Source organism: Ochotona princeps, chromosome 1, assembly GCF_030435755.1.
Source record: "Ochotona princeps isolate mOchPri1 chromosome 1, mOchPri1.hap1, whole genome shotgun sequence".
In the NCBI taxonomy this organism is placed as follows: Eukaryota; Metazoa; Chordata; class Mammalia; order Lagomorpha; family Ochotonidae; genus Ochotona; species Ochotona princeps.
Genome location: NC_080832.1, coordinates 88882770 through 88902950, shown reverse-complemented (window position 1 = coordinate 88902950; position 20181 = coordinate 88882770).

The window sequence follows — 20181 nt, the reverse complement described above, 5'->3', positions numbered from 1 at the left end:
GCTTGGAAAATATGACTACTAATTTTTTTCATAAGAAGTGGAGCTGGAGTAAGAACAAATGTATTTATGGCATGCCAGGGTCTCAGAGACAGGCTTAAGCCACAACTGCACAAAGCTGAATCCCAGAAGAATCACAGTTGAAAATGTGTTCGTGTCAAGCCCGACGCGATAGTGTAGTGGTTAAAGTCCTCGCCTTGCACGCCCAGGATTCCATATGGTAGCCAGTTCTAATCCTGGCGGCCCTGCTTCCTATCCAGCTCCCTACTTGTGACCTGGGAAAGCAGTCGAGGGTGGCCCAAATCCTTGGGACCCCGCATCCATGTAGGAGACCCATAAGATGCTCCTGGCTCCTGGCTTCGGATTAGCTCAGCTCCAGCCATTGCCATCACTTGGGGAGTGAACTATAGGACGGAAGATCTTCCTCTCTGTCTCTCCTCCTCTATGTATATCTGCCTTTCAATAAAAATAAATAAATCTTAAAAAAAAGAAAATATGTTCATGTCACAAACAAAGTTAGGAAATTCATGGACCTATTGATGACTTATATAGAACTAACAGTCATATGAATGTATGATTTTAATATACAAATCTGTGTGGTAATCATTCTGTTAATTATATATTTTTTTCATATTCTGAGTATGTTATATTATATGTTATATGCTCACCAAATGTATACATTCATATATCTCTATGTAGGTATATACATACCTAAATACTTCAAAATGTTTGTCAAAAATATAAATATGCATTTATTTTCATACAATTTTTTAAAATGGGTAATTTTCAAAGACACTAACTTTCCTTAAGTCTTTGAACAAGTATTAAATGCATAGAATTTAACTTTTTTTTTCTCATTTTGCACCAACATAGGCTGGTGGACTTCTGATGTGGCAATTAAGAAGCCCATGTTGGAATTTTTAGGTTTGAAATCCAGCTTCACTCAGTCTTCTATCTACCTTCTTCCTAATGAATACTCGAAGATAGTGGTGTTGGTTTGAGCAATCGATTCCTGTCAGCCATTTGTAACATAGCAATTGATTTCCACACCTGCAGCCTTGACGCTTGGCCACTGTTCATGCATTTTTGTATAGTGAACCAGAGGAGGATGGGATCTCCTTTCTTTCCCTTCCTTCCTTCCCTCTTTCCTTCCTTCCCTTTCTCATTCTTCCTTTTTTTTCTTTCTCCTTCATCCATTCCTTCTTTACTCTTCTCTCTTTTTAAAAATGGAACCTGAAGAAATACCTTAAAAGAATTCCTGAAATAACAAACATGGATTTTTTAATTCTTTTTTCCTTGATGACTATTTCAAACATCTTGTCAATTCAGTTCGGCCATAACATATTTTTATATGGATTCAGAACGAAGCAAAACTCAGATTCAGTAAAATAAGTTGATTTCTCATATATAGACAGGAGGAGTCAATACAAAACTTAGACAACTTCCTCCTTCATTGCTCTGGAAAGTTGCCCAGGGTGAATAAAATCTTCTCTGCTTGTGTTCCTCATTTCATCCTAGCTGAGGATTCCTGAAAGGCTCTCCACTACGACGGGAAGTTGGCACTCTGAATTAAAGTATTATAGGACACCCCGTTCTGGAAATGATAGGAATAGACTACAAGCTATTCCAGAACTTTTCTCCTTTCTTTAAGATGTTGCATCTGAGGCATCTCTTATAGTTAACATTTCGGAACTACAATCAAGGAAACAAAAAAACCGCAGAACTGGCCAGCAACAACTCTGAACATTCTTTGCAGGGGAAAGAGCAAAATCAGTCTCTAAAAGATGTCCAGATGGGCATCAACAGTTATGCTATGAAGATTTCCAGGTATTAACAGAGTTAATCAAAAGAAACATGTATTTCTGTGTTCAGTAATGTACTACTTCACAGGGATATTAGTAATGAATTCAAATTTGTGTTCCTCCAAATTATGCCGTTTTGTTTTAGGGCTTCATTCTCTGAAGTGTGAACTTTCAATGATCAAATGCTTGAATTTAGAAGCAACATCTTTTGTTTCCTATTGTGCTGAAAACGTATGTAGTTGAAGATACATAATTATACTTTCAGAGTCCTTACTTTAAAAGAAAAAGGGATGGGCATGTTTCCCTAATGGTTACAGTCACAGTTGGGGTGTATGCAACCATACTGAAATATGTGGGGCTGAGTTCCAATTCTATTCTCGATCTGGTCATCCCAGTAATACAACAGTGATAGGGCAAATAGTTGCATATCTGCCACCTAAATGGTATAACTGGATTATGGTCCCAGCATATTATTCACCATTGAAGATGTTGGAGAATGAAGCAGCAAATGACATTCTTTTTTTCTCTCATTAAAAATATAAACAAAAATAATTTAAAAAATCATATTGCTTAGGCTAGAGTTGCAGCATATGAGATTAAGCTACCACTTGCAATGCCATTGTCTCATCTAGGCACTGGTTTGAGTCTTATGACTACACTTTGGATTGATCCAGCTCCCTGCTGAAGTACCCTCTCTTCTCTCTCCCTTTTTCTCTGTCATGTCACCTTTTCAAATAAACAGATCTTTTAAGAAACATGGTATCTTCAACATGTTGAGGATTCCTTTATAAAGGCATTGCTCCTAGTGTCAGTGAAGGGTATGTCAACTTATGAAGTCTTACAGAGTGTACAATGAGATCTATGAGGGATAAGAGTTTCTTTCAAGGAAAATGAAGATGCCCTAAGGTCGTTCACACATTGCTTGAGCTGAAGATTTAATAACTTGACTTTGTCCTTTTGTTTCTCTGCATTGTCCAGGAACGTTAGGAATCAACAGCCAATCTTAATAAATTAATTAGCTTTCCCCGAATATTCAGAAGTGTCATAGAATATATTTGTCTAGATATTTGCTTCATAAAGTGATCAACTAGAGTTCAATGAAAAGATTGCCACATTATGCATTAGAGGATCACTGCTTCCTATACTACAGAAAACAGAGTTACATCTTTGAGTCCAATAGCATGAGACAGCCAATCACAGAAATGTCAGAACTGTTTCAAAAAATTCATTTTAACACCCTATTCTTCTAGAATCACTCTTGCCCACAAACTGTTTATTGGAGTTTTTCAGACAAAGAGACATTGACACAGGTAAACGGATAAATATCTTACCTAAATTTTTCTTATTAAAGAGGCAGAAAGAGAGAGTTTCTATCCATTGGTTCATTATTACTAAAATATCCTCAGTGAAGTGTGAAGCTGGAATTCAATCCAGGTCTTATTTGTGTTGCAGGGATCCAATTCTTTGAGTTATGAATGTAGCCTCCCAAAAACTGTAGTAGCTGGGAGCTGAAACTGATGATTAAGGCAGCATGAAGTCATCTAAACCAAGATCCTAACCACTGGCGCAGATATCAACACATACACACACACACACACACACACACAAGATACACTCACACACACACAAATACACTCATATTTATGCATCTAAATGTTTGGAATATCTATCAATATACCAATTATAAGTCTAACATATTTTATATGTGGGCTATATAAAATATTATATAATATAGCATATGAGATACAAAAAATACAGAATCTAATATATTTGTATGGGATCATCTCATGAAAATCCGGAGGCCAAGGAGTTCTGTAAACTGTGGTCAGCTAACTGAAAATCAGAGAACTAATGGTATAATTTATGCATAAATTTGAATGCTTTAGGTAAAGAAATCTAATGATGTATATTGCAGGTCAAATTCAAAGATATGAGGGAGCTTGGTGGTATAAACTCACATCTTTTGGAGTTGGAAGGCAGAATATTTATGCACCAGCTCAGAAATCCCGTTTTCATGTCAATCTACAGACTAGAGCCATACTGATCTCATGAAATCCCTAGCAAGTTACAATTATACATAACAGAGGTGTAAATATAAACTTGTGGTAAACATGACAGCTTAGGTATACAAATGCATCATTCACATTATTCAAAAATATGCTAAGTAGAATTTTAAATTGAAAATGGTTGGGATTGAGAAAGTTTACTTTAATGGTGTAAATAAATTTGGTGATAGACAGAATTGCTCATACTTAATAGAAGAAATAGCTACAGCAGCAGTAAAGCAACAACCAAAAGGGCCAATGGAGAGTGCACGTTCATTTTTGAATAGCATGATCAGCCCACACAGCATATGTGAAGTCACCATACACTGTACAAGGTACTGGAGTACTTGTTATTTATAAAATGAAGTCAAAATAAGCCAAAACATTTTTAGAGGGGAGGTGATGAGAGAAAGAATGCATAGAGATTCTTTGTGAATTAGCATAAAATTGGTATCTCTTGTTGTTATTATTTTAAGGTAATTCTTAGATAGAATACATGTTCAATATATCTGAAAATTCTAGGTTGTGATTGATCTATCATGATTTGAAACATGTCAGCCAAGGCACATTAAGCAAAAATTATTTAAAATATAGCCTATGCTTGACATATTTTCATATTTCAAATTATTCTGTTTTAGTTTTTTCAACATAAACTTCTTGAATCTAATAGGACTTTTAATATAGTACTTTCCTTAAACTAATTAGGTGTTCTTATTAAAGCTCTTCAAGATGGTATTTTAATTAGGTCAACATAATGAAATATATAGGGATCAGTGAAAATGGGCAATTTCTGCAAACATGATGAATTTACTTTTCAGTTGTGAACTCTTCTCAATCTCGGTTCTGAAAACCAGACACCATTGTGTGTGGTTAAACTCATTTTTGCTACTAAATACTTTCTTCTCCAGGTTTCAGAGAACATAAAAATAAATTCAACAATTGAAAAATATATTTCGGGGCCTGGAGCAATAGCATACCTGCTAAAGTCCTCACCTTAAACGCGCCGGGATCCCATATGGGCGCCAGTTCTAATCCCGGTAGCCCCACTTCCCATCCAGCTCCCTGCTTGTGGTGTGGAAAAGTTGTAGAGGTCGCCCCAACATTTTTGGACCCTGCACCCATGTGGAAGACCTGGAAGAGACTACTGGCTTCGGATCAGTGCAGTACCGGCCCTTGCAGTCACTTGGGAAGTGAATCATCGGACGGAAGATCTTCCTCTGTTTCTTCTCCTCTCTGTATATCTGCCTTTCCAATAAAAAATAAATAAAAATAAATCTTAAAATATATATATATTTCAAGTTAAGTGAAATATCTAGAATGTTTTATTTCTATATATTATTAGTAAAATATACTTGATAACAGTAATTCCATAAAATAATCCAACTATTCAATGTTTCATAAATCAAGTACTTTATGCTTTTTAGAGCTTACTCATGTAAAATACATCATTGTTTTAAAATATGAAAAGCAGACTGACAGAGACAGTGAGGGAGACACATAAGGAAATGAGTTTTCATTTAACGATCTATTCCCCAAATGTCTGCACAGTCCAGGTCAAATCCAGGAGGCAGCTGCTCTGTCTGGCTCTCCAATGTGGGTGGAAACCACACTCTTGTTTTACTTGTGTTTTCAGGAGCAGTAGCAACGGCTTGCTCCCATAAGTCAAACATTTCCCAGATATGATATGCCAGATTACAGACAATGGCTTAATTTGCTTTACCAAAATATCAGTCCCTACACTACATTTTTTTAGCATTTAAATTAGTATTTTTCTCTGTGATCTAATTTTCCAAAACTAAGAACAAACTAAGGATTCATAAATAATTCATATAGAATAAACTGTTGCAGCTAGCTGTGTTCCTTGTTTAAAATTTGCAATTTTTTTTCATTGTAACATTTTTTGAGGAAAACTGCAATCTGTAAATTAAACAAATTGAAGTAACACTGTTGTGGTCTTTCTAGTTTGTATCTTAGTTTAATTAATGTGTTGGTCAAGTGGAAACAATGTTTTCATTGTCAGTAACAAATGTGAAATATGTAATTGATAGGATCCAGATTTTGTGAAATCAAAACGATTTATGAGAACATTCTTAGAGTAAAATTATTAAAAATTATGAAAACTTATAAAGTATAAAGTCCTCGCCTTGCACAGGTCGGAATCCCATATGGGTGCCAGTTCTAACGCTAGCGGCCCCACTTCCCATCCAGCTCCCTGCTTGTGGCCTGGGAAATCAGTAAAGCCTTGGGACTCTGCAGCTGCGTAGGAGACCTGAAGGAGGTTCCGTGTGCCTGGCTTCTGATTGGCTGAGCTCTGGCCACTGCAGCAACCTGGGTTGTGAATCAACGGACAGGCCATCTTCTCTGTCTCTCCTCCTCTCTATATATATTTGGCTTGCCAATTAAAAAAAAATTAGGAAAACTAAACTGGTGTGAGTTTGGTGCTGAAATGAGGGCACCACTTGCATCCAAAATTAGAGTTCCTGCATTCAGTCCTAACTATTTTCGACTCCACCTTTCTGTTGATCAACACCATAGCAGACACTGGGAACTGGCTCAGGTACTTGGGTTTCTTCTACCTACCTGGCAGAATTGGTTTGAGTTTTGGGATGCTAGGTTCAGCCTGGCTTCACATTTGTTGTTGCAATTGTATGCTTAGTGAATGAGTGAGTAATCTCTGTGTCTTTTTCCCTCTGGTTTTCGGGTAAAAAGATACAAAGAAATTTAAAATATCAATACACTTATTTAATACTTTTCGTAAGCATAAAAAGAACACATAAAATACTTAAAATGTTTCAAAGGAAGAAATAAATGTATTTTCTTTAAATTTGTGATATGTGATAGGATATTTTTTCCTAAAACCATTCTGAATTCCAATATTCTTTTTTTTTCTAAGACTTACTCATTTTCATTGGAAAGACAGATTTACAGAGAAAAGAAGAGACAGAGATATTTGCCTTCTGCTGATTCACTCCCAAGTTGGCCTCAATGGACAATTCAGCTGGAGTTGAGTCTATCTGAAGCCAGGAGCCAGGAAATTATTCCAGGTCTCCTTTGCTTCCATGTCCCAAGGGTTTGGGCCAACTTTCCCTGCTTTACCCAGAGTCCTGAACGGCAAGTGGAGCAATTGGGATTTGAACTGGTGCTCACATGGGCTGCTACTTTTGGAGGTTGCTAATTCTAAATTAGTTACAAAAAGACAATTATGATGAATTTTAGAATTAAAATTTTAGAATTCAAAAATATAAAATAAAATTGAGTTGTCTTAAAATACTACTATTGCCATGTCAATTTTAAATGGTCTCTTCTTTAATCAATCTATTTAGATATGATAAATATTCTTCCAAATCATTCTGCTATCTGCATTTCATAAAGCATACAGTTTTACATTCCAAATTTTTTGCTATGTGCAATTAAAATATTCTAACTTTTAAAAATTGTACCGTAACACAGGAAATCTATAAATTTCATGTCAAGGGAATACACAAAAAAAAAAGAAAATGGGGCAAGAATCATGGCTCAGCAGTCTGAACTTCAGCCCTTAAGTTCTAGCATCCCATGCTGGCACCAGTTCCTATCTCAGCTGTTCCACTTCTCATCTAGCTCTCTGCTTATCACCTGGGAAGGTGGCAGGGGATGGCCCAGGATCTTGTGGCCCTACACTCACTTGGGAGCCCTGGAAGAGCTCCCGGGCTTCTGGCTTCAGATCAGCTCAGCTCTGATCATTGCAGCCATTTGGGGAATGAATTAGCAAATGAAAGATCTTTCTCCCTCTGTCTCTCCTCTTGTTAAATCTGCCTTTCAAATACAAATACATAAATCTTTAAAAATTAAAATAAATTAATTTTAAAAAATTAATAATCTTCAAAGTTTTTAAAATAAATGAGTTAATAATTATACTTGCTGCATTTCTAAGCATTTTTCTAACTAGAAATAGCTCCCAATTCATCTATCATATTGTGATGATTAAGTTAATCTTCAGTTTGTGACCTCTTGTGCCTGGGTCCCAGCATGATAGCTTAGTTGCCAAATCCTTGACTTATATGCTCCAAAATCTTATATGGGCCTGGTTTGTGTCCTGATTGCTCCACTTCAAGTGCAGCTCCCTGCTTATGCACTTGGAAAGTAGTATATGATGGCCCAAACCTTTGGGAAACTGCATCCATGTTGGAGACCCTGTAAAAACTCTTGGCTCCTGGCTTTGAGTGGAGTCAGCCATGGCCACGTTGGCTTTTTGGTGAGTGAACCAGTGAGCAGAAGATGTTTTTCTCTGTCTTTCCTCTCTGTAAATCTGCTTTTCCAATAAAAATAAATAATTCCTAACACACACAACAACTTCATGTCTCTGATAATTGGAGAGCATATCTACAACCTAGCTATTCACTACATACCTTTTGAGTCTTATTTATCCTTCAGGTAGCAAGTTATGCAATGAGATTTAAGACATATCCACAACACTATACCATCTTTTCCTCATCTACAGCAGTGTTATGATATGGAATAAGATCACACAGAGAATGAAAAGGATATCTTGGAAGCTATTCCACTACTTGCTCAGCCAACAGTAACTAATAATTGAAGTGACAGTAAATTACATTAAATAATATAAGAATGCAATCCCGAATAAATTGCCCTTGACAATTTCCACAAACAAATTTGAGCCATTCCAAATGAATGAAGGTATTAGTGAGAAAGATAAGAGAAAAAGTTTGACTAATTGAAGTTTTAGAACAAACATATAGTCAAGGGAGTCTAAGAACTCCTGTGCCATTAGCAGCAGTGCTATTAGAATGAGCATCCCTGAATTGTTTTCACTCAGGAACCTTTTACAAACTCAACTCTGAAAAATGAGGCACATTTAACACATTTAATGACTGTCTACGATAGGATTTTGCCCTAATGTGAGACAATGGAATCGCCACTTCCAGCGTTAGAACTCTGGCATGATGATGCAGTTGTATGCAACTGTTCTGTCTTCCAAGGAAAGGAGGAAACTGTATCGCAGATCCTAAAAGGTTTTTTCACAGTTTTGTTCAAACAATTGTCATGTGAAGTCTTCAATACTGATTTTCAGGAAACTATATCAAATGTTTGGGGAAAGTCAATAGAGCAACATACACATAGCATTCCAGACATTCATAATTTCAGACTATAACTTACTACATGAGAAGAATATTATGAAAACCTTTTTAGAACAACTCAGCTATTATAACTTTTTCTCAGTGATAATAAGCATAAATAATTTTATTATGTTTTCATCCCATTAGGAAGGAAATAGACACCTGCCAACATGTATCAGATGGTTCTCCAAATACCTTACCACAAAGGGTCAACATAGGAGAAGGTTTATTGGATAGGTGGTGTAGAAAATAATACATCAGATGTGGATAGTCCTTGATATACAGTTTATAAGAATACTACCCCCAAATGATGGAAATATGAAGATTCTGTCATTGTTTTACTTGCGTGGTAAACTAATATTATCATCCAATATTTAGCTAAAGTATTCATTAATGTGAAAATTGGGGGGATGTTTGGGGCAGGTGCTGTGACTTAACAGGTTAATCCTCCGCCTTCAACTTTCAGCATCCCATCTGGATGTCAGTTTGTGTCTTTGGTGCTTCGTTTCTAATCTGACTCCCTGCTTGCTTGTTTCCTGAGAAAGGAAAAGAGGATGGTTCAAGTCCTTGGGGCTCTGCACTCATATGAGAGACCTGGAGGAGGCTCCTGGCTTCTGGCTTCAGATCAGCTTAGCTATGACCACTGAGGTCACTTGAAATTGAAACAGTGAATTGAATATCTTTTCTCTGCCTCTCCTCTGTGTAAATCCACCTTTCTAGGAAATTAAAACTTGAAAAAAAGTCAGAAAAAAATTTGGGAGTGTTTTCAACTGTTCCTTCCCAGAAACAATTCTAAAGTCACTTATTTTCAGTGGTTGTGTATCTAACTGATGGGAATTTTTGTTATGATTAATAACTCCACAAGGGAATATCTTGTCACTGGATATTTACCTCCTTCATGGCAATGTTACTCTCTTGATCAGTTTGAATGCTGAATGATATTCTCTGTCTTTTTTCATATATTGAATGCTTCATGAGTATAAGAATAATGATTGGAGTAATAGTGATAATAAAAATAAAGCAAAAATTATGACTCATTTTTGATTAACAGAAAGTTGATCATGAATAGCAAATATGAAAAATATATGTTGAGAAGTCCACAATGTGAGGTATTATTATATGGAGGCCTAAGTGCCTCAGATTTTTTTATATGTAATTTTCTCAATAAAAGAAAGTCTTTATACACATTTTGCTTACAAAGTATCATTGTGTTTTTCTTTTTAAAATATTTTACATTTTAAATTTATATAAAATGAGTTGTAAGAGAAACCACTTCTTGACAAATGGAAAAATTGTCTTATGAAATATACTTCACAAGAACGAAAGAATCTAAAATACTTTTCCTAAATGCAATTAACAGTCGGACAATTGCAGTCTTTCCTGTTACTATATATAATTAAGAATAGTGTTTAATTGAAAAATATAGACTGTAAATAGAAGAGTTGAATCCATGAAGAAAAGCATAAGGAATTAAGCTTCAGCTGGAAATATAGGTATTTTCCTGAACAATATGATGCAGTAATAAGTACAAAAAATGATAATGCCTTCTCTGCTGAGGAAGAAAGCACGTGGTACATTCTGAAAACCATGCGTCCTCTAGAAGGTAACCCATTAGTTATTTGTTGAATGCACATGGTGGTTCAGCTAATTGTCAGAGTTTGAAAAGTTATAAAAGAAAAGTTAGCTACTATAGGTTAGCGAAAATAAGAGCAATGGCACACAAGTGATGTGCATTTGTTCAAGTTTAAAAAACATGCACTCTAACACAGAACTAACATGCCATTGTTCGCTTCTCCTGCAGTGCACAGCTACAATGAAATCACCAGCAAAACAGAAAAGAGTGTGCAAATATTTGTTGTTCTGAATAGTATTATGTTAACATGAATCAAAAGCATGAGACTTGAAAAACAAAGTGAAGATGAAGTGAGCAGATGTAAGTGTGTGGAATGAACAAAACCAGAAATCTTGCTGTGAAAGAGGTTAACATGAAACAAGGCATCTGCGAATGCAGTTTTCTGTGTAGCAAAACTTATCATTGTGTTCACAAAGGTGGGGTGAAAATGTGAAAATCTGAATTTTTCTGGAAGAGAAAAATGAGTTGGGAGTAGACACACACACACACACATGCACACAATCCTAGCAAGTGTAGAGGGCCGTTGTCACCCACAGAACTACTCATGGGTTGATTCTCCTTGATGACACATGGAAGCACATAGACCCACATCATCCTCAGATCCCATCAAACCTCACATTTTTTTTCTACTCCTAGGCTAGCTATACCCATAATTATCATAAGTTTCTTCTGTAGTTTGCATTCATCATCGAAGTCAGAGGACTAAGAGCATAGAGTCATGCGGTTCCAACAAGTTTTGTGTTTCCTGTTGATGATCTTGGCCTATACCCATCATATACTGATCATATAGTGTTTGATGTTAATTCCTCATACCAGAGAGACAAACAATGACCAATATCAACACACAATTGCTTAGTGAATCATAAGTTGTTCTGCTTTTTCCCAAGTCAATCTTCATTTATTCTTGACTTTCCATAACCATATGTTAGCAAAGAGAATTTGTACTTCTCGTATAATTGTTGGAAATGACATATCAAAGTGTTAAATAGAGAACGAATAAAGTTTCTAAAACACATGAAAAATCACCTTGGGCATAAATTATTTTATTAGCCAAAACGGTCATTTTATTGCTTGATTATAACAATCTCCAGATGTATATAATTGGAAAACTTTATCTCACAAGATACACATATTATCTATGTGCATGTTCTCTTTTTTTACATTTTTTGATAGATTCATCTACTTCCCTATTTCATTTTACCCCTATTCCACCAAGGTGCATAGAATAAAATCTGTGATTTTTTTTTTTTTTTGGAACAGCTAATTGACAGTCTCATAAATAATCAACTAGGATAATAACAATCTCTTCAAATATTTACACAGAAATATTTTGCGTCTTAGCAATTAAAACTGGGGGTTAATGCTTTAAGGAATTGTTAGTGAAAAATGTATATTATCTTCAGTTTAATTAAATTTCATATAGTTTTATTAGCTTCAAGTTCACCATTCATAAAATAAATGCTAGATCCATTTGTATTATATCAATATGTTATAGTAAGTCATCTCAATATCTGCTTTTAAAATATAAGATCTATTATGTCTTTCAAATCAATGTTAGAGAGAGACAGAGACAGTGAAAGATACAGGGGGAGAGAGAGAGAGAAAGAGAGAGGATATTTGTAGCAATCAGCCTGGGTTAGGCCAGCATTGGGAGCCAGAAGATTTTTCCTGATCTCCTATGTGCGGCAGGGTCACAAGCTCATGGCACATCCTCAGGAAAGTTTCCCCAGGCTCCAGCAGGGAGGTGGATGGAATGTGGAGTAGCCAGGATATGATGTGATGCACACGGAGTCCTGTTTTCAAGCAGAAGCTTTAACTTCAACATCGTAATGACAGTCTCTCAATTTACCTGTGCAAATGTGTTATATGAACTATACATAATAACTCTTAACTAAGAGTGCCATTAAACTCTCAGGTATTAAAGTGAACAGATACACGTTATAGTCACTGAGAACTGGTAGGTAATGATTCAGAATTTTATCCTATTAATAAATGGCAACATACTTAATTCGAGTTAAATGTGGTTGACACAATCTTTCCACGATTAATATTCCAAATTTGAAATTATTTATGCTGTTTATATAACATTCATTAAACATATATTATAGGCTCAGCACAATAGCTCAGTGGCTAAATCCTTGTTTGCAAGTGCCAGAATCCAGTATGTGTGCTGGTTCACATCCCAGCTGCTCCACTTCCCATTCAGGTTCTTGTGTATGGCTTGCAAAAGCAGTAGAGGATGGGCCAAAGCCTTGGGAACCTGCACCTGTGCCAGAGACATGAAAGAAACTCCAGGCTCCTGGCTTTGGATTGGCTTCAGCTCCTCCATTTATAGATCTGTATCATAGCTATGATAAGAAGTAGTTTCCATAGATTCAAATTAATTTAATGAATTTCTCTTATTGATCCTTTTAATGTTCTGAGCAAAGGTGACAACAAAATGACAGAATTTAAAGAATGCATAAATGACTTCAAATGCCAGCTGCATCCATTAACAGCTGTTACTTTGAACAGATTACAGATTATTTTCAAGTTTCGCCTATCCCATCTATGAAGTGTCATTGTTTGTATCTTACCTCGTGTGACTGATGAACTTTCTTCTTTGCATTTACCTCTTTGTTCCCTCACCTTTGTTCTTTCTCCATGACTTGCCGATGGTGTTTGGCTAAACAGTGCAACTGAACATTGCAGTGCCCAAAAGGCTTCATTCTAATGTAATATTCATCTTGTGGGATTTTTGTGACTATGCTAACTAGAAATCCTGAGCTGATCTTTAGTGTAATGTGAAACTGATAATCTTAACAGCAGGTATATATACATGATTTGCTTCAAGGATAAGACTTAGCAAGCTGAACTCCACCCATGGTTTCAAAGATACTAGAAAGATAGTAACATACAGATTGCATCCACATTTCATTTCACAATTCAGAAACTGTCACACTTACCACAATCTTCTAAGAAAAAAGAGGAATTTTTCACATTTAACTGAAAATTAAAATATAATTCTTTGGTTTTTTTTTTTAAAGGTTCATCTAATTTTTATTGGAAATTCAGATACACAGAGAGGAGGAGAGACAGACAGGAACATCTTCCATCCGATGACTCACTGCCCAAGAGGTCACAATGGCCACAGCTGAGCCAATCCGAACCTAGTAGCCAGGAGATTCTTCCAGGTCTTCCACGTGGGCGCAGGGTCCCAAGGCTTTGGGCTATCTTCAACTGCTTTCCCAGGACACAAGCAGGGAGATGGAAAGGAGGGCGGCTAGGATTAGAACCGGCGCCCATATGGGATCCCAGTGGGTGCAAGGTGAAGACTTTAGATGCTAGACTACAGTGCCAGGCCCCTATCCTTCATTTTTTTTTTATAACTACATATCTTTTGAGTTCATGTTTTCTTCATAAAACCATCTACAGAAACCAACTAGATACAGAAGCAGATATGAAGATTTAAGTGCTTTCTATTATGCTGAACACATATAGAACAATTCTGAAGCATTTTTCCTTAGGAAAAGAATTGTGCTTTATAGGAATATGCCTACAATGATATATTATGGATTAGGATCTTTCATTTAGATCAACATATATTGTATACTTTTTTTTTAATTTAAAGTTGTTTGTAAAAATTATTAATATTTATTTGTGTTAAAAGTAAAGATACAGACACAGAGAAATAAAGACAGAAATCTGCTTGCTGCTTCGATCCCCAGGTGCCAATAGCAGCTGGAACTGTGTGTGGCTAAAGCAGAAACTAGGCACTCCATCTGGACCTGCCATGGGTTCAGCAGAGATTCAGCCAGCTAGGACGTCATCTGAGACAACTCTGGGAGTGTTCATTCATTAACAGGAGTGTGGGATTGACAACCTAGCTGGGACATGGTATGACACCTTGGTATCTCAAACTGCACTGAACTCCTGCTCCGATTTATTATTATTATTATTAATTGTGCTCTTGGTTTCATTGTATTACTTCTCCTTTCCTGGAAAGTTTTGGTACAGATTTTTCTTTTTTTTTTTTTTTTTTTTTTTTTTGACACCAGATAATGCTTTAATTACTACATTTATAAAGCATTACTGTTTGTCATCATTGCATTTTCACTTAGGTACCAGATTGTTTTTCTTTTTTTTTTTATTGCATTTCATTTTTTTTTAAAGATTTATTCATTTTTATTGGAAAGCCGGATATACAGAGAGGAGGAGAGACAGAGAAGAAGATCTTCCATCCGATGTTTCACTCCCCAAGTGAGCCGCAACGGGCCGGTGCGCGCCAATCCGAAGCCAGGAACCAGGAACCTCTTCCAGGTCTCCCACACAGGTGCAGGGTCCCAAAGCATTGGGCCGTCCTCTCCTGCTTTCCCAGGCCACAAGCAGGGAGCTGGATGAGAAGTGGAGCTGCCGGGGTTAGAACTGGCACCCATATGGGATCCCGGGGCTTTCAAGGTGAGGACTTTAGCCATTAGGCCATGTTGCCAGTCCCTATTGCATTTCATTTTATGGCATTGTTTCATAGGCTCTGAGGTTCACCCAACCCCTCTCCGTGTCCTCCCCCATGGTGGATTACTCCACCTTATTTATTTTTGATTATGGTAAATACAGATATCAACAGAAAAATCTCCTTGATATCCTCAATATTTATAGCCATTATAGACATGTCTTAGAATTGAAATATATAAACTTCACAGGTGGAAATTAGAATCAGAAATTTAAGATTTTGTTTCTATTTTATTCTAGGCTGAACTTGCCGAAATGTCACATTCTTAGATAATGGAAATTTAAAATGGATATTGACATGAGGGAAGGCAAGTCCCTTTACTTTATTTTTCTTTTCCATTAGTTTTGTGTGGAGTTGAGCGATAAGGGAAAAGGGATTTATTGTTTGAGTACGATTTGTCTTTTCATATTTAAACAAATATTTAAGTCTTAAAGTTAGATAGTTAATCTAATTATTGTCCCTAACAGGTAAGCCCCATAGGGCTTTTAGTTTAAATAGGAGTTGACTTTGGAATGTAGCTTGTCTAAGAAGATTGGTTCTTTGAAAACTCCAGCCAGGATTCCACACCCTGTCTGACTTACTTGAGCAGACATGAGACAAGTGTCATTTGATCTTGGACTGTGGATCTTGACACCACTTCCCTAAGTGATTTCTCACAGGCATTTCAATAAAATAATAAAAATCTAATAGGGAGGGGGGTTACAGTTCAGTACGTGAACTTGTATTTTTATATATGCGTGTTTACTTATAAAATGGTTCATATGCATTTAATTAAGTCCAATAATGTAACATTGAAATGATTTTTAAAATACAATTAGAATTATTTACAGATTTTATTTTCAGATCCATAAACGCATCACAGAAGAGTGTGACCATGAATCAAGACAAAGAAACCAAAGGAACAACAGTTTGGAAGAAGTATTTTCTCAACACAGGTAAGTGTGCCATCTCTCTATTTCTCAGGTTGAGAGAAACAAATCCCTGACTCCTGCTGTGTCTTCTCTTTTTAAAAGTGAATTATTTTAAAGAATTACACAGAAAGAGGGAGAGGAAGAGAGAAAGAGATCTCCATCTTCCGGTTCAGTTCTGAAACAGCCACAACCATCAAGGACTCTGATATGGAATGCTGGCCATCCAGGCAGCATCTTGTTTTGCTGCTGTGTATCACTTACCTCCTTATTGATATTTCAATTGAATAATCACCCTTTATCCAAAAAAGAATGATTGATCTCTTCTTAATGTTACCCAGTCTCCTTTGATGCAACTGACACTATTAATATCAACACAAAACCCTCTCGTAGTTTCGGATTTAGTTGTGATTTAAAATTGTTTGATGAAGAGTTAATTAATTTTAAAGATTATCAACATGAAAGTAATTTTTCATTTGAAAACTTGTCTTTGACTGAGGTTTATTTTACAGAGTTGAGACACCTGTTTTGCATTTTCATTTCTTGTTACTGTATGTTAGTAGACCCAAAACTTGACTTTCTATGATATAATTTAAGTAGAATTGCTTTCTAACAACAACTACTTTAATCATTTGTCTTTCAAAGCAGAACTGCCCACTAGATATAGCATACCGTAGTAAGAATGAGTGTGAAAAGTATTAAGCCAGGGTTCCAGATGACTATAACAGCTGGCCTACTTTCTTTTGACCCTTTCTAAAGCCCCTCTATTAAATGATAACCTGCTTATAGATCTTGAAAGTTCATTCCTGATATAAAGAAATAAGTATGTTAAAAAATTGAAATAAAAGCATTTGTGACTGATTTCCCTATGAACTATGAAAAATATTTTTTTCTAAAATAAAAATTCACCCTTTATTCAGAAATTTGTGCAACCAGATATTGTATAGATAAAGTATTTATTAAAGCACATAGATCTACAAAATAAAGGATCCAGATTCATTTGTTGTAGCCATCTTGGATGTATTAAAGGCTTTGAAACTTATAAATGATGCAATAAGTGTATTCTTGAAAACTGGATGACTTTTTGAAACTTAGGTATAAATTACAGAAATAAGTCAGTCAAGATATTATCCGAAAATACTAATCATAAATTTAACAATCATGTATACATTTCTGTAGGACTTTTTCAATACACCCAAACTCTTCAAAATTTATATAAAGTGGACCAAGTATGCATGTATCACAATACAGATTTAGAAGATGAGTGATATTCCTCACACTGTACTCCTTTCTACCTGTGTCCTCCACCAACTCTCATCCTTACTTATTTATTTAAATGTTTTCTTGGTTTCCTAGTTTTTGCAATAGCATGCTTGTGTTTCACTTCACAATCGTGGGTTTATCATTCCATTGGGCAAATATATTAGTGGATGGTAAGTTCTTGCTTCAGGTAATGTGTTGATAACTTGCAGTGTAGGGACTAAGTGATGAGAATTCACTCTCTGACAGGGGATGCAAGGCCATGGGAACTATGTCTCACGCAATCTCTGCAAATCACTTTCACTTCTTTTTTTTTATTATTAATTATTTTGCATTATGTGACAGTTTCATAGGCTCTGGGAATCCCCCCACCCCTCCCCACTCCCCTCCCCCGGTGGACTCCTCCACCTTGATGCAGTATTACAGTTCAAATTCAATCAAGATTCTTTCCTTGCAAACATATACCAAGCATAGAGCCCAGCTACTTATTGTCCAGATGGGTTGAACAGTTTCTTGGGGAGACTATTTCTGGTCCGAAGTTAGAGCTGGTAGAATATCATCCCAGTCAATTAAGAGTCCCAATATAACATCAACAGCAATTTGCAACATTATGGAATTGACATGGTTTTGAGTAACCAGTATGTTAAAAAAAGAAAAAAAAAAAAGCAAGTCCTAACCACAACCTATGATTAGCTCATTGACATTTCCATTTTAGTTTATATACAGGACCGGCTGCTATATACCTTAAAATGGCTATAAGGTACCATTCAGCTGTTTCGTGTCTATTTCATTTTAGTATTTAGCCATTTGTTGTGTTGAAGTATAATTTTGCTGATCTTGGCAGATTTTAGGATAATCTAGACTGGCTTGTAACTCTAACAAGACATTTGTCGACATTTAAGGTGCAGAATATTTTTTTGGGGGAGGGGGTGCAGGAAAATCCTCAACACCATGGTGAGGAGTGGCTAATCTTTGTGTCCCACCCAGCGAGGCATAAGCCAATCCATGCCAGCTCTTTCCTGTCAGATTTCAAGCTCTACTTTCTGTTGTTTGTCTATTTATTTTAGGTTTTTTTAGTTTGTATGATTGTTTGTTTGCTGTGAGGGGTTTTCAAAGCGATCCCGATGGTCATTGCGAGGGAGGGCGGGGGTCCAGAGGTGGAGCCAGGCTCGGACCAGAGAAAGCTCTCCTCCCTGGTCCTGAAGGACATTTATTGTTCTTCTGTTTCTGCGGACCGCTCAGGGCTTCTGGTTGTCTTTCCGATGAGGTTGGTTTCTGCGCGGTAGTGTTTGGACTTCTTCCATCCCCTGTGGAAGCTCCGGTTGGGGGTGGGTGACCTCAGAGTACTAGACCTCCGAGGGCATCCAATTCCCTGTGGCCTCCTTGGCAGTTCTTTAAAGGAATCCATATGGGCGATGAAAGAGGAAGATTTAGAGATAAGATTAGTACTGCTGACCAAAATAAAACTTAAAATCTAAAAAAAGGTTATATTATAATATACACTGATCAAAATGTAAAGCATACAATAACTTCTATATACTGCAGATTTCTTTTTTTTCCCCTCAAAAATAGAAAAAAATAAATAATAGTTTGAGGAATGTGTGATCTTTTCCAGGTGTGTTCTCTACATGTCAAAATACTTCATAACTATACTTGCCTTCAAAGGCAATTTCTCTTTTTGTTTTCTCCTTTTTTTAAGAGGGTTTTTTTTTTTTTTTGTAATTGAAAAGCATATTTACAGAGAGATGAAGATACAGAGAAAAAGACCTTTAATCTTTAATCTGCTGGGCACAACAGCCAGAACAAGCCAGGAACCATAAACTTTTTGCGGGTCTCCCATGCAGGTGCAAGGTTCCAATGCTTTGTGTCATCCTAGACTGCTCTCCTGGACTGCAAGCTGGGAGCTGCTCATGAAGTGGAGGAGATTACATCCAAACCGCCACCTAGATGGGATACTGGCACATGTAAGGTGGGGAAATAACCACTGAGTCATCACACCAGGCCCTGGAATGCAACTCATTTCTAATATTTTTACACCCTTCAGCAATGTAAAAAGCAATCTTAAAAATTCATATAGGATTTATATTAAAAGGTTGAATTTTTATTAGTATTTTCTAATTTCTTGAGGAGCAGAAGAACATGCAGATATGATGAAAACGATGCTATTGACACCTCTTTGTCTCACTAGGGCATACAAATATCGAACTAATGAAATAAAAAACACAAGCTTTTATCATTTTTAATTCCATGAAACCAAATTGAATAAATATGTCCTACATATTTCTACAGATTAAATTAGGATAGGATAGCGACAGACTTAATGGGTAAATATTATACAATGAAAAGAATAATTTTTTCCACATACTGAGGACTACATATGTTTTGTTCCAATGATTGTTAAGTTGTGTTTAAAGATTCTGTTCTTTGTCTTAATTTGGAATGATTTGTGTTTCTGAAAAGTGTGAAGTGATTTTAGTCAATTACCATGCACTTTTTTTATAATTGTAATTATGCCAAATTACATAAGTACAAAATATCATAAGTAGCAGCAATCATATGTTGACAGCTTGTAATTATGGAATTAGCATGTGGACATATAGAATTATAACTAAAGACATCAGAAATAATTTAATATGAAAATTAATTTTTTCTAGCATCCTAAATCTAATTGAATTATGTTTCATATATAGAAAAAATCAGGGGCTTATTCTAAAATCAGTGTTTATCAACCTAAAGAAATCATTGAGGACATTTGGCAAAGGTAATTTGTTGCATACAATGCCCATTTAATGTTCCCATATATGTTAATAATATACTGAGTATTTCTATTGTTCTTTCAAGTAAAATTTAAACTGTGTGTTGAAGCATTATAGTTTAAACATCTATTAAATAACTCAAAATGGTTGTACATATAAGCATTCACACAACTA